The following is a 14,980-nucleotide window of genomic DNA, read 5'->3' on the forward strand; positions in this document are numbered from 1 at the left end:
CCTCACATTTATCCATTTTATACTGCATCTGCCATGCATTTGCCCACTCACCGAACCTGGCCAAATCACCCTGCAGCCTCTTAGCGTCCTCCTCACAGCTCACACCGCCACCCAGTTTAGTGTCATCTGCAAACTTGGAGATATTACACTCAATTCCTTCATCTAAATCATTAATGTATATTGTAAAGAGCTGGGGTCCCAGCACTGAGCCCTGCGGCACTCCACTAGTCACTGCCTGCCATTCTGAAAAGGACCTGTTTATCCCGGCTCTCTGCTTCCTGTCTGCCAACCAATTCTCTATCCACATCAGTACATTACCCCCAATACCATGTGCTTTGATTTTGCACACCAATCTCCTGTGTGGGACCTTGTCAAAATACACCACATCCACTGGTTCTCCCTTGTCCACTCTACTAGTTACATCCTCAAAAAATTCCAGAAGATTTGTCAAGCATGATTTCCCCTTCATAAATCCATGCTGACTTGGACCGATCCTGCCACTGCTTTCAAAATGCACTGCTATTTCATCCTTAATAATTGATTCCAACATTTTCCCCACAACTGATGGCAGACTAACTGGTCTATAATTACCTGTTTTCTCTCTCCCTCCCTGTTTAAAAAGTGGTGTTACATTAGCTATCCTCCAGTCCATAGGAACTGATCCAGAGTCGATAGACTGTTGGAAAATGATCACCAATGCATTCGCTATTTTTAGAGCCACTTCCTTAAGTACTCTGGGATGCAGACTACCAGGCCCCGGGGATTTATCAGCCTTCAATCCCAGCAATTTCCCTACCACAATTTCCCGCCTAATAAGGATATCCTTCAGTTCCTCCTTCTCACTAGACCCTCGATCCCCTAGTACTTCCGGAAGGTTATTTGTGTCTTCCTTCGTGAAGACAGAACCGAAGTATTTGTTCAATTGGTCTGCCATTTCTTTGTTCCCCATTTATAAATTCACCTGATTCCAACTGCAAGGGATCGGCATTTGTCTTCACTAATCTTTTTCTCTTCACATATTTATAAAAGCTTTTGCAGTCAGTTTTTATGTTCCCGGCAAGCTTCCTCTCGTACTCTATTTTCCCCCTCTTAATTAAACCCTTTGTCCTCCTCTGCTGAATTCTAAATTTTTCCCAGGTTTCCTGCTTTTTCTGGCCATTTTATCTGCCTTTTCCTTGGATTTAACACTATCCTTAATTTCCCTTGTTAGCCACGGTTGAGCCACCTTGCCCGTTTTATTTTTACTCCAGACAGGGATGTACAATTGTTGAAGTTCATCCATGTGATCTTTAAATGTTTTCCATTGCCTATCCACCGTCAACCCTTTAAGTATAATTTATCCGTCAATTCAAACTAATTCACACCTCATACCATCAAAGTTAGCTTTCCTTAAGTTCAGGACCCTAGTTTCTGAATTAACTGTGTCACTCTCCATCTTAACAAAGAATTCTACCATATTATGGTCACTCTTCCCCAAGAGACCTTGCACAACAAGATTGCTAATTAGTCCTTTCTCATTACACATCACCCAGTCTAGGATGGCCAGCTCTCTCGTTGGTTCCTCGACATATTGGTCGAGAAAACCATCCCGAATACACTCCAGGAAATCTTCCTCCACCGCATTGCTACCAGTTTGGTTAGCCCAATCAATATGTAGATTAAAGTCACCCATGATAACTGCTGTACCTTTATTACATACATCCCTAATTTCTTGTTTGATGCTGTCCCCAACCTTACTACTACTGTTTGGTGGTCTGGACACAACTCCCACTAGCGTTTTCTGCCCTTTGGTATTCCGTAACTCCACCCATACCGATTCCACATCATCTAAGCTAATGTCCTTCCTTACTATTGCATTAATTTCCACTTTAACCAGCAATGCAACCCCGCCTCCTTTTCCTTTATGTCTATCTTTCCTAAATGTTGAATACCGCTGGATGTTGAGTTCCCAGCCTTGGTCACCCTAGAGCCATGTCTCCGTGATGCCAATTACACTATATCTGTTGACTGCTATCTGCGCAGTTAATTCGTCCAACTTATTCCGAATACTCCTCGCATTGAGGCACAGAGCCTTCAGGCTTGTCTTTCTAACACACTTTGCCCCTTTAGAATTTTGCTGTAATGTGCTTTTTGCCTTCGGTTTCTCTGCTCGCCACTTTTACTTTTCTTCTTTCTATCTTTTGCTTCTGCCCCCATTCTACTTCCCTCTGTCTCCCTGCATAGATTCCCAACCCCCTACCATATTAGTTTGACCCCTCCCCAACAGCACTCGCAAACAGTCCCCCAAGGACATTGGTTCCAGTCCTGCCCAGGTGCAGACCGTCCGGTTTGTAGTGGTCCCACCTCCCCCAGAACCGGTTCCAATGTTCCAGGAATTTGAATCCCTCCCTTCTGCATCACTCCTCAAGCCACGTATTCATCTGAGCTATCCTGCGGTTCCTACTCTGACTAGCACGTGGCAATGACCCTGAACCCCAACACTGACCCCAGGCCCCAACATTGACCCTAAACCCCAACATTGATCCCACACTGACCACAGACCCCAACACTGACCCCAGAATGACCCTAAACCCCAACACTGACCCTACACTGGCCCCAAACCCCACTGAGCCTACACTGAGCCCTGACCCCACAGTGACCCTACACTGACCCCAAACCCCACTGACCCCACAATGACCCTAAACCCCAACACTGACCCCTCAGTGACCCTACACTGACCCCAGACCCCAACACTGACCCCACAGTGACCCTACACTGAGTCCACAGTGACCCCAGACCCCAACACTGACCCCAGACCCAAACCCCGGGCCAGTGCTGCCTGTGGCAGTGTGATGTGGGCCCGCGCCGCCCTGTAAAGCCGCAGTGACATAGAAACATAGAAAATAGGTGCAGGAGTAGGCCATTCGGCCCTACGAGCCTGCACCGCCATTCAACAAGATCATGGCTGATCACCCACCCAGCAGCCCCCCACCCCTCCCAACGCACCCTCCACACCCACGACCTCCCCAGCCGCAAGGACCACATCCATTTCCCTCCCGAACACATCCAATGAACTGGCATCAACAACTCTCCGTGGCAGGGAACCCCACAGGCCAACAACTCCCTGAGTGAAGAAGTCTCTCCCCATCCCAAGACCGTTCCCACGCACCCCCACCCCCCCGGCTCCGGACCCTCCCAACACCGGGAACACTCCCCCCGCACCCAACCCGCCCCGTCCCATCAGAGTCCTTCCCAAATGCCAAACACTCCCGGATGTCGAGCCCCCAGCCCCAGCCACCCCGGAGCCACGCCCGCGCGATGCCAACCACACCACGTCCACCAACCGCCATCTGCGCAGTCAACCCCACTCTGAACACTCCCCGCACCGAGTCACAGAGCCCCCAGGCCCACCCCTCCAACACACTTCGCCCCCCCAGACCTTCGCTGCAATGTGGCCCCTCCCGTCCCCGCCCTGGGTTTCTCCGCCCCCCACCTCCACCACTCTCCCCTCCATCCCCCGCCCTGGGTTTCTCCGCCCCGCATCTCCACCACTCTCCCCTCCATCCCCCGCCCCCGCCCCCGTCTCCCCTCCACTTCCATCTGCCTCCCCGCACAGGCTCCCATCTTGGGGGCGGTAACCTTCTGGGGCTGGGAATTTTAGCCCCCTGCGTGGAAGTCCTGCTCTCGCTGCAGAATTGGCTTACCACCCCTCAATGGAAGCAGAGTGCAATTTCCCACACTCCACTTCCCTTGGGGGCAGTTGCCAGGGCACGACTGGATGCTCCTGTGACAGTGTGAACTGGTGCTCTCCACTCTCCCGTCCTGTGACAGTGTGAATTGGTGCTCTCCACTCTCCCGTCCTGTGACAGTTTGAACTGGTGCTCTCCACTCTCCCGTCCTGTGACAGTTTGAACTGGTGCTCTCCACTCTCCCGTCCTGTGACAGTTTGAATTGGTGCTCTCCACTCTCCCGTCCTGTGACAGTTTGAACTGGTGCTCTCCACTCTCCCGTCCTGTGACAGTTTGAACTGGTGCTCTCCACTCTCCCGTCCTGTGACAGTTTGAACTGGTGCTCTCCACTCTCCCGTCCCGCGACAGCTGGAGCCGGTGCTCTCCACCCATCCTATGAAGAAAGGTTGGGCCTATACTCATTGGAGTTTAGAAGAATGAGAGGTGATCTTATTGAAACATACAAGATACTGAGGGGGCTCGACAAGGTAGACGTAGAGAGGATGTTTCCCGTTGTGGGGGAAGCTAGAACTAGGGAGCATAGTTTAAGAACTGAGATGAGGAGAAATTTCTTCTCTCAAAGTCCTAAATCTGTGGAATTCTCTGCCTCAGAGAGCTGTGGAGGCTGGGTGATGGAATATATTTAAGGTGGAGATAGACTTTGGAACGATAAGTGGAGTGAAGGGTTATGGGGTGCGGACAGGGAAGTGGAGTTGGGGCCATGATCTTTTTGAATGGCGGAGCGGGCTCGAGGGACTGACTCCTATTTCTTATGTTCTTATGCTCTCTGGTCCCTGAATAAAATGGGGAGATGTGACAGAAGCTGGGAATGGTTACGCAAGAGAAGGCTCACAGTTGATCTTATAGAAGTAGTTAACAGTCTAGAGGGTATAGAGAGGACAAACAATAATGTCTTGTATCTGTGCATATGTTAGAGAGCATGGGAGGGGGAGGGTGTGAAAAGATGGTTTTGACTTAAGTTTTTTTTACACTGAAGATGGTGAATGGATGGAATGATTGGCAGAGGGACTGTTTTCTATCAGCAAATTCAACAAAGTTGGATAAGTACCTGGAAACAAGCCTTGCCAGAGGTACAAGGGGGGTTATGTTTATTTCCTAAACTCGAGGACCAGCCAGCTGAATTGCAGTTATGGGCGAACCTGAGGACCGGCAAACGGGTGCAGCGCTGCCCGCGGGCCGTGCTGTCGCTGGGTGTCAGACCGCTGGGCTCCGCTCGGCCTGGTCTCCCGCGGGATGCTCAGGCCCGGCTCCTGTCCCTCTCCAGTGGGCCGAGTATCCCCGTTACCGGGCAACCGCGGACCCGGGACGCTCTGCGCATGCTCGCCGCGCCGCACGTGACGCGGACAGTGCCCTGGGATTGGGTGTAACGCACATTGTGTGTGTGTGTGTGGGGGGGGCTCGCGCACAGCTCCAGCAGCAGACGGACACTGCGGCTTGGCGGGCAGTGAGTGAGTGAGAGCGGCGTTCAGTCCTTGCTCAGTGACAGTCTGTCGCCCCTTTCCCCGGCTCGGGCGCTCGGTAAGGTGGCGCCTGCTGTCCGGGGCCTGTCTGTGGGGGCAGGCTGGGTTCTGAGCCAATCACAACACCGGCTCTCAGAGTGAGCCAATCACGGCACCGGCCCTGAGTGAGCCAGTTACAGCGCAAGCTCTCCGAGTGAGCCAATCACAGTGCTGGCTCTCCGAGTGAGCAAATCACAGCATCGGCTCTGAGTGAACCAATCATGGCACTGGCTCTCCGAGTGAGCCAATCACAGTGCCAGCTCTCCGAGTGAGACAATCACAGTGCCAGCTCTCCGAGTGAGACAATCACAGCGCAAGCTCTCCGAGTGAGCCAATCAAAGTGCCGGCTTTCCGAGTGAACCAATCACAGCGCAAGCTCTCCAAGTGAGCCAATCACGGCACCGGCTCTCAGAGTGAGCCAATTACAGCGCCAGCTGTCTGAGTGAGCCAATCACAGCATCGGCTCTGAGTGAACCAATCATGGCACTGGCTCTCACAGTGAGCCAGTCACAGTGCCGGCTCTCCGAGTGAGCCAATCACGGCATCGGCTCTGAGTGAGCCAATCATGGTGTCGGCTCTCAGAGTGAGCAAATCACGGCGCCGGCTCCCAGAGTGAGCCAATCATAGGACCGGATGTCAGTGAGCCAATCACAGCGCCGGCTCTCAGACTGAGCCAATCATGGCACCGGCCCTCAGAGTGAGCCAATCACAGTGCCGGCCCTCAGAGTGAGCCAATCACAGTGCCAGCTCTCAGAGTGAGCCATTCACGGTGCCAGCTCTCAGAGTGAGCCAATCACGGTGCCGTCACTCAGTGAGCCAATCACAGTGTTGGCTCTCAGAGTGAGCCAATCACGGCGCCGGCTCTGAGTGAGCCAATCACAGTGCCATCTCTCTGAGTGAGCCAATCACGGCGCCAGCTCTCTGAGTGAGCCAATCAAAGTGCCGGCTCTGAGTGCGCCAGTCACAGTGCCGGCTTTGAGTGAGCCAATAACGGCGCTGGCTCTCAGAGTGAGCCAATCACGGCGCCGGCTCTCAGAGTGAGCCAATCACAGCGCAAGCGCTCAGAGTGAGCCAATCACAGTGCCGGCTCTGAGTGAACCAATCACGGCGCCAGCTGTCAGAGTGAGCCAATCACAGCACCAGCTCTCAGAGTGAGCCAACCACAGCACCAACTCTGAGTCAGCCAATCACAGCGCGAGCTCTCAGCAGAGCCAGGCTCAGAGTGAGCCAATCACGTCACCAGCTGTGAGCCAATCATGGCACTAGCTCTGAGTCAGCCAATCACAGCGCAGCTCTCAGCAGAACCAGACTCTGAGTGAGCCAATCACAGCGCGAGCTCTCAGAGTGAGCCAATCACGGCGCCGGCTCTGAGTGAACCAATCACAATGCCGGCTCTCAGAATGAGCCAATGCTCACTCCTGGGAGGAACCACGCTTTGTGATAAAGCTCCTTAAACCCAATCTGAGCAATGGTCTGGGTAAATCCGGCTCGACCGGTGCCTGATCCCTGGGGCAGCAATTCCACTCGGGCAGTGGAGCTAACTGGGCGACATTGCATCGCTCACTTGTTCTACGCCCTTTGACTCAATGGAGCTGAATATTGGCCGAGGTGGAGAACGGGCGGTCGAGGCCATTCTGCCCGTTTTGCCCCACCGTCCGAGATAAATTTCCACACCGAGATATTTTGGGGTCGGTTTCTAACTTGCTGCCCGGGCGTTAAACTGGCGAGTGGACCGGCCGCCCATTACAGAAACCGCCTGATTTTCACTTGCGTTGAGATGAATGGGATTAAAATCAAGCAGGTTCTACATGACCGGCTGATCTATTCCACCAGGCACTGCCCAGAGCGCAAAAGTGAAATACAAACCCTTCTCTTTTGTTGTTTGATTCTTAGATTTGAAAAAATAATGTTTTAATTTGTTATTAATGTGTATAGATTTTCTTTTTCAGATTCTAACATTTCTGAGAATACAATTTGCATCTGGAATTTTCCTGCTTTCTGCGCCATGTTGCCTCTCTGCAACTGATCTCCGTGCAAGATCCCTCATCTTAACCTCTAAACGGCACCTGGAAATCTGAACCTGCAAATTATTGATGTCAAAGGTAATTTTGTAATATTGATAACTGGCCTGTGAACATTTTTTTTTATTCATTCCTGGGATCACTGGCAAGGCCGGCATTTATTGCCCATCCCTAATTGCCCCTTGAGAAGGTGGTGGTGAGCCACCTCCTTGAACTGCCGCTGTCACTGTGGTGAAAATGCTACTACAGTGCTGTTAGGGAGGGAGTTCCAGGATTTTGAACCAGCGACGATGAAGGAACGGCGATATACTTCCAAAGTCAGGATGTTGTGTGACTTGGAGGTGATGGTGTTCCCATGCGCCTGATTCCTTTGTCCTTCCAGGTGCTTAAGGTCGCGGGTTTGGGAGATGCCGTCAACGAAGCTTTGGAGTTGCTGCAGTGCATCTTGTGGGGTTGGGGCTCTGATGATGTCATTTCCGTGTCCGCCCTCGAACGATGTCATTTCCGGGCAAGCCCCTCCGATGATGTCAGGAGCTCGGAGGCCTTGCAGCTTTTAAGGATCTGTGGGGGATTTGTGCTTTTCTTTTATAAAGAACTTGGAAGTATATCGCCGTTCCTTCATCGTTGCTGGGTCAAAATCCTGGAACTCCGTCTTGAACAGCACTGTGGGAGTACCTTCATCACACGTGCTGCAGCGGTTCAAGAAGGCGGCTCTTTTTTAAGAAAAAAGGGCTGCCACTAATGTTAAAAACAGCTGCTTTGGGTGAGTTTGCTGCAATTTGTAGTGTTACTATTGACTGTCCATTTCAGTTATATAATTTAACTACTTTAGTTGTATAATTGTAGTAGTTTGAATCTCAGCAGTGAATCGTAGTAGTGACGGGCACGACTGCATTAATCTCAGTAGTGAATGGTAAAAGTGAATGGGCACGACTGCATTAATCTCAGGAGTGAATGGTGGTAGTGACGGGCACGAGTGCATTAATCTCAGTAGTGAATGGTAGTAGTGACGGGCACGACTGCAATAATCTCAGTAGTGAATGGTAGTAGTGACGGGCACGACTGCAATAATCTCAGTCGTGAATGGTAGTAGTGACAGGCACGAGTGCATTAATCTCAGTAGTGAATGGTAGTAGTGACGGGCACGACTGCATTAATCTCAGTCGTGAATCGTAGTAGTGACGGGCATGACTGCATTAATCTCAGTAGTGAATGGTAGTAGTGACAGGCACGAGTGCATTAATCTCAGTAGTGAATGGTAGTAGTGACGGGCACGACTGCAATAATCTCAGTAGTGAATGGTAGTAGTGACGGGCACGACTGCAATAATCTCAGTCGTGAATGGTAGTAGTGACAGGCACGAGTGCATTAATCTCAGTAGTGAATGGTAGTAGTGACGGGCACGACTGCATTAATCTCAGTCGTGAATCGTAGTAGTGACGGGCATGACTGCATTAATCTCAGTAGTGAATGGTAGTAGTGACAGGCACGAGTGCATTAATCTCAGTAGTGAATGGTAGTCGTGACAGGCACGAGTGCATTAATCTCAGTAGTGAATGGTAGTAGTGACGGGCACGAGTGCATTAATCTCAGCAGTGAATCGTAGTAGTGACGGGTACGACTGCATTAATCTCAGTAGTGAATGGTTGTAGTGACGGTCACGACTGCATTAATCTCAATCGTGAATCGTAGTAGTGATGGGCACGACTGCAATAATCTCAGTAGTGAATGGTAGTATTGACAGGCACGAGTGCATTAATCATAGTAGTGATGGGTGCGAGTGCATTAATCTCAGTAGTGAATCGTAGTAGTGACAGGCACGAGTGCATTAATTGCAGTCGTGGATCATCGTAGTGATGGGCACAACTGCATTAATCTCAGTAGTGACAGCACCAAATGCATTGATCTCAGTCGTGAATGGTAGTCGTGACAGGCATGAGTGCATTGATCTCAATAGTGAATGGTAGTAGTTACTGGCACGAGTGCATTAATCTCAGTAGTGAATGGTATTACTGACGGGCACAGGTGCATTAATCTCAGTAGTGAATCGTAGTAGTGAATGGTAGTAGTGCGTTAATCTCAGTAGTGAATGGTAGTAGTGACTGGCACGACTGCACTAATCTCAGTCGTGAATGGTAGTCGTGACGGGCATGACTGCATTAATCTCAGTAATGAATCGTCGTCGTGAAGGGCACGAGTGCACTAATCTCAGTAGTGAATCGTAGTAGTGAAGGGCACGAGTGCACTAATCTCAGGAGTGAATGGTAGCAGTGATGGGCACGAGTGCATTAACCTCAGTCGTGAATCGTAGTAGTGACGGGCACGAGTGCATTAATCTCAGTAGTGAATGGTAGTAGTGACGTGCATGAGTGCATTAATCTCAGTGGTGAATGTTAATAGTGACGGGCATGAGTGTATTAATCCCAGTAGTGAATGGTAGTAGTGACGGGCACGAGTGCATTAATCTCAGTAGTGAATGGTAGTAGTGACGGGCAGGAGTGCATTAATCTCAGTCGTGAATGGTAGTAGTGACAGGCACGAGTGCATCAATCTCAGTCGTGGATCATAGTTGTGACGGGCACGACTGCATTAATCTCAGTAGTGGATCATAGTAGAGACGGGAACGACTGCATTAATCCCAGTAGTCAATGGCAGTAGTGACAGGCACGAGTGCATTAATCTCAGGAGTGAACGATAGTAGTGACGGGCACGAGTGCATTGATCTCAGTCGTGAATGGTAGCAGTGACGGGCACGACTGCATTGATCTCAGTCGTGCATCGTAATAGTGACAGGCACGAGTGCATTGATCTCAGTAGTGAATTGTAGTAGTGACAGGCACGAGTGCATTAATCTCAGCAGTGAATCGTAGAAGTGACGGCACAACTGCAATAACCTCAGTAGTGAATGGCAGTAGTGACGGGCACGAGTGCATTAATCTCAGTAGTGAATGGTCGTAGTGACGGGCACGACTGCATTAATCATAGTAGTGATGGGTGCGAGTGCATTAATCTCAGCAGTGAATCGTAGTAGTGACAGGCACGAGTGCATTAATCGCAGTCGTGGATCATAGTAGTGACAGGCACGACTGCATTAATCTCAGTAGTGACAGCACCAACTGCATTAATCTCAGCAGTGAATGGTAATTGTGACAGGCACGGCTGCATTAATCTCAGTCGTGAATGGCAGTAGTGACAGGCACGAGTGCATTAATCTCAGCAGTGAATCGTAGTAGTGAATGTTAATAGTGCATTAATCTCAGTACTGAATGGTAGTCGTGACAGGCATGAGTGCATTAATCTCAGTAGTGATGGGCACAAGTGCATTAATCTCAGTCGTGAATGGGAGTTGTGACGGGCACAAGTGCATTAATCTCAGTAGTGAATCGTAGTCGTGAAGGGCATGATTGCACTAATCTCAGTTGTGAATCGTAGTAGTGAAGGGCACGAGTGCATTAATCTCAGTAGTGAATGGTAGTAGTGACCGACACGACTGCATTAACCTGAGTTGTGAATGTTACTACTGACAGGCACGAGTGCAATAATCACAGTTCTGAATGGTAGTAGTGACAGGCATGACAGTATTAATCTCAGCAGTGAATGGTAGTAGTGACAGGCACGAGTGCATTAATCTCAGTCGTGAATGGTAGTACTGATGGGCACGGTTGCATTAATCTCAGCAGTGAATCGTAGTAGTGAATGGTTGTAGTGCATTAATCTTAGTAGTGACAGGCATTAGTGCATTAATCTCAGTCGTGAATGGTAGTAGTGAAGGGCACGAGTGCATTAATCTCAGTAGTGAATCGTAGTCGTGAAGGGCACGATTGCACTAATCACAGTCGTGAATTGTAGTAGTGAAGGGCACGAGTGCACTCATCTCAGTTGTGAATGGTAGTAGTGACGGGCACGACTGCTTTAATCATAGTGATGGTCGGTGCGAGTGCATTAATCTCAGTAGTGAATCGTAGTAATGACAGGCACGAGTGCATTAATCTCAGTAGTGACAGCACCAACTGCATTAATCTCAGTCGTTAATGGTAATCGTGACAGGCACGACTGCATTAATCTCAGTTGTGAATGGTAGTCGTGACAGGCACAAGTGCATTAATCTCAGCAGTGAATGGGTATGACGGGCACGAGTGCATTAATCTCAGTAGTGGAGGGCAGTAGTGACGGGCACGAGTGCATTAATCTCAGTAGTGAATGGTAGTAGTGTCGGGCACGACTGCATTAATCTCAGTCGTGAATGCTAGTAGTGACAGGCATGAGTGCATTAATCTCAGCAGTGAATCATAGTAGTGACAGGCATGAGTGCATTAATCGCAGTAGTGAATGGTGGTAGTGACAGGTATGAGTGCCTTAATCTCAGCAGTGAATTGTAGTCGTGAGGCACGACTGCATTAATCTCAGTCGTGATGGGCACAAGTGCATTAATCTCAGTCGTGAATGGTAGTAGTGACGGGCATGACTGCATTAATCTCAGTCGTGAATGGTAGTAGTGACAGGCACGACTGCATTAATCTGAGTAGTGAACGGCCGTAGTGACAGGCACAGCTGCATTAATCTCGGTAGTGAATGGTAGTAGTGACGGGCACGAGTGCACTAATCTCAGGAGTGAATCGTAGTAGTGAAGGGCACGAGTGCAGTAATCTCAGAAGTGAATGGCAGTAGTGACAGGCACGCCAGTATTAATCTCAGCAGTGAATGGTAGTGCTGACGGGCACGGGTGCATTAATCTCAGCAGTGAATCGTAGTAGTGAATGGTCGTAGTGCATTAATCTTAGTAATGACAGGCACGCGCACATTAATCTCAGTAGTGAATGGTAGTAGTAACAGGCACGAGTGCATTAATCTCAGTAGTGAATGGCAGTAGTGACAGGCACGAGTGCATTAATCTGAGTAGTGAATGGTAGTAGTGACGGGCACGAGTGCATTAATCTCAGCAGTGAATGGCAGTAGTGACTGGCATGACTGCAATAATCACAGTTGTGAATGGTAGCAGTGACAGGCACGAGTGCATTAATCTCAGTAGTGAATCGTAGTAGTGAATGGTAGTAGCGCATTAATCTCAGTCGTGAATGGTAGTAGTGACCGGCACGACTGCACTAATCTCAGTCGTGAATGGTAGTCGTGACGGGCACGACTGCATTAATCTCAGTCGTGAATCGTATAGTGAAGGGCACGAGTGCACTCATCTCAGTTGTGAATGGTAGTAGTGACGGGCACGACTGCATTAATCATAGTAGTGGTGGGTGCGAGTGCATTAATCTCAGTAGTGAATCGTCGTAGTGACAGGCACGAGTGCATTAATCGCAGTAGTGGATCATAGTAGTGACGAGCACGACTGCATTAATCTCAGAAGTGACAGCACCAACTGCATTAATCTCAGTAGTGAATGGCAGCAGTGACAGGCACGACAGTATTAATCTCAGCAGTGAATGGTAGTAGTGACAGGCACGAGTGCAATAATCACAGTTCTGAATGGTAGTAGTGACGGGCACGACTGCAGTGATCTTAGTAGTGAATGGCAGTAGTGACAGGCACGTCAGTATTAATCTCAGCAGTGAATCGTAGTAGTGACAGGCTCGACTGCATTAATCTCAGTAGTGACAGCACCAACTGCATTAATCTCAGTCGTTAATGGTAATCGTGACAGGCACGACTGCATTAATCTCAGTTGTGGATGGCAGTCGTGACAGACACGAATGCATTAATCTCAGTAGTGAATCGCAGTAGTGAAGGGCACGAGTGCACTAATCTCAGTTGTGAATCATAGTAGTGAAGGGCACGAGTGCACTAATCTCAGTAGTGAATGGTAGTAGTGACAGGCACAAGTGCAATAATCTCAGTTTTGTATAATACTAGTGACGGGCACGAGTGCATTAATCTCAGCAGTGAATGGTAGCAGTGACAGTCACGAGTGCATTAATCTCAGTAGTGAATGGTAATAGTGACAGGCACGAGTGCAATAATCTGAGTAGTATTTGGTAGTTGTGACGGGCACGAGTCCATTAATCTCAGTAGTGAATCGTAGAAGTGACCGGCACGACTGCTTTAATCTCAGTCGTTAATGGTAGTAGTGATGGGCACAAGTGCATTAATCTCAGTCGTGAATGGTCGTAGTGACAGGCACAACTGCATTAATCGCAGTAGTGAATGGTAGTATTGACGTGCACGAGTGCATTAATCTCAGCAGTGAATGACAGTAGTGACAAGCATGACTGCAATAATCACAGTTGTGAATGGTAGTAGTGACGGGCATGAATGCATTAATCTCAGTAGTGAATGGTAGTAGTGATGGGCACAACAGCAGTAATCTCAGCAGTGAATGGCAGTCGTGACAGGCATGACTGCATTAATCTCAGTTATGAATGGGAGTAGTGACGGGCACGACTGCAGTAATCTCAGTAGTGACAGGCACGACAGTATAAATCTCAGCAGTGAATGGTAGTAGTGACAGGCACGAGTGCAATAGTCTCAGTGGTGAATGGTAGTAGTGACAGGCACGACAGTATTAATCTCAGCAGTGAATGGTAGAAGTGACGGGCACGAGTGCATTAATCTCAGTCGTAAATCGTAGTAGTGAATGGTAGTAGTGCGTTAATCTCAGTCGTGAATGGTAGTAGTGACCGGCACGATTGCACTAATCATAGTAGTGGTGGGTGCGAGTGCATTAATTTCAGTAGTGAATCATAGTAGTGACAGGCACGAGGGCATTAATCGCAGTCGTGGATCATAGTAGTGACGGGCACGACTGCATTAATCTCAGAAGTGACAGCACCAACTGCATTAATCTCAGGAGTTAATGGTAATCGTGACAGGCACCGCAGCATTAATCTCAGTACTGAATGGTAGTCGTGACAGGCATGAGTGCATTAATCTCAGTCGTGATGGGCACAAGTGCATTAATCTCAGTCGTGAATGGTAGTTGTGACGGGCACGAGTGCATTAATCTCAGTAGTGAATGGTAGTAGTGACCGGCACGAGTGCACTAATCTCAGTAGTGAATGCTGGTCGTGATGGGCACGAGTGCATTAATCTCAGCAGTGAATCGTAGTAGTTAAGAGCACGAGTGCATTAATCTCAGTAGTGAATCGTAGTCGTGAAGGGCACGATTGCACTAATCTCAGTTGTGAATCATAGTAGTGAAGGGCACGAGTGCATTCATCTCAGTCGTGAATGGCAGTAGTGACAGGCACGACAGTATTAATCTCAGCAGTGAATGGTAGTAGTGACAGGCACGAGTGCATTAATCTCAGTCGTGAATGGTAGTACTGATGGGCACGGGTGCATTAATCTCAGCAGTGAATCGTAGTAGTGAATGGTTGTAGTGCATTAATCTCAGTAGTGACAGGCACGAGTACACTAATCTCAGTCGTGACTGGTTCATGTGACAGGCACGAGTGCATTAATCTCAGTCGTGAATGGTAGCACAGATGTGCACGGCTGCATTAATCTCAGTAGTGAATAGTATTAGTGACAGGCACGAGTGCATTCATCTCAGTAGTGACAGGCACGACAGTATAAATCTCAGCAGTGAATGGCAGTAGTGACAGGCACGAGTGCAATAAATACAGTTCTGAATGGTAGTAGTGACAGGCATGAGTGCATTAATCTGAGTAGTGAATGGTAGTAGTGACGGGCACGAGTGCATTAATCTCAGTAGTGAATGATAGTCGTGACAGGCACGAGTGCATTAATCTCAGTCGTGAATGGTAGTAGTGACAGGCACGAG

The 14,980-nt window shown here is 49.1% G+C and overlaps 1 protein-coding gene across 1 annotated transcript in view; it reads right to left on the reverse strand.

Annotated features, from left to right (window-relative positions):
- The window catches only part of LOC139250660 (uncharacterized protein C6orf118-like), a 122,527-nt gene extending 117,502 nt beyond the window's left edge, over nucleotides 1-5,025 (reverse strand). The window contains exon 1 of the mRNA XM_070873032.1: nucleotides 4,777-5,025. The gene's annotated coding sequence lies outside the window, so the exon portion shown is untranslated. The remainder of the gene's footprint in view (nucleotides 1-4,776) is intronic.
- Nucleotides 5,026-14,980: the final 9,955 nt, after the last annotated feature.

The sequence above is a fragment of the Pristiophorus japonicus genome, unplaced genomic scaffold (assembly GCF_044704955.1).
Source record: "Pristiophorus japonicus isolate sPriJap1 unplaced genomic scaffold, sPriJap1.hap1 HAP1_SCAFFOLD_405, whole genome shotgun sequence".
In the NCBI taxonomy this organism is placed as follows: domain Eukaryota; kingdom Metazoa; phylum Chordata; class Chondrichthyes; family Pristiophoridae; genus Pristiophorus; species Pristiophorus japonicus.